The sequence below is a fragment of the Austrofundulus limnaeus genome, unplaced genomic scaffold (genome assembly GCF_001266775.1).
Source record: "Austrofundulus limnaeus strain Quisiro unplaced genomic scaffold, Austrofundulus_limnaeus-1.0 Scaffold1830, whole genome shotgun sequence".
NCBI lineage: Eukaryota > Metazoa > Chordata > Actinopteri > Cyprinodontiformes > Rivulidae > Austrofundulus > Austrofundulus limnaeus.
Genome location: NW_013954232.1, coordinates 40,664 through 41,836, shown reverse-complemented (window position 1 = coordinate 41,836; position 1,173 = coordinate 40,664).

Genomic DNA, 1,173 nt, shown 5'->3' with positions numbered 1-1,173 from the left:
ACACACACACACACACACACACACACACACACACACACACACACACACACTGTTTTGGCGTTCCGACCCAAATTGAGCAGCAGCTCCTGAACAGGTTATTTGTACTTCTTTTGTGTTTATTTTGATTTGTTTTGAATAATATATTCGAGAAAACTATTTTCAGTTTTGTCTGTGCTCATTTCCTTTTGTTACACATTATTTTGTCACTTAGTATTTAGAGTTAACAGGGTGTGTATTTGTAATTTCTTTATATTTTACATGTCCTGGTGTACGGTAAAATTGAACTAATTCTAAACCATACATATAAATATAAAACAGTTAAAGCTCAATCGGGTCCAAAATATCCTATATGTCAGGAGGACCTGGCTGGCGCCCAACTTAATCAAATTAGTAACAATAAAACAGCAAATAAACCCGTACTGTTACAGTACTGTTAGGAATAAGAAAAATAATAAACAGAAATAAACGACAGTACAAATGTTAGCTTTTTATTCTTTATTTTGGCTCTCCTGCACACCCCCTCACATTCTCATGAAACAATAAYAGCACAACAAATCTGAACTGATTGTTCTTTATGCAGTTTAAAACAGAAAGTTTCCTCCTATTCCTACCGAATTTAAGGCAGAACTCCAAGCAGAAAAGTGGTCCGAACGTTGGCCGCTGATATAACTCTGACCCACGGTTAGTTTCTCTAAGCTCCTACGGACCATCAATGAGACAGCGGGCAAATAAAAAACAAAAAACACCAACAACAGAATCTGAATTCAACACTTAGGTCTTATTAGTAATATATTAGTAACATTTTACAGGAATAAAATATAGCTACTATATAATGTACATTGTTAAAACTCTTTACCATTTATTACATGTTGCCCTTACAAAACAAGCAAAAGAAGATAAAAGAATTATTGCATCTCTAGAAGTAACCACGTTCCTGCAGCGAGACAGTTTCACCACCATGCACGTGTTTCTCTTTTTAAAAAAAAAAAAAAACAATTAGCTTTCGATGCTAACACGCTAAACGTGGTTTGGAAGGGAACCACATGGATGACGAAGAGTACACAGGTGGGGAACACTGAGCTGTCTGTACAATCATCCAAAAAGTTAAAGCATTTAAGGTTAAGCATTCTTTTTTTTTTTTAAAGCAGGAAGTGGCTAACAATCGCTAAAGTT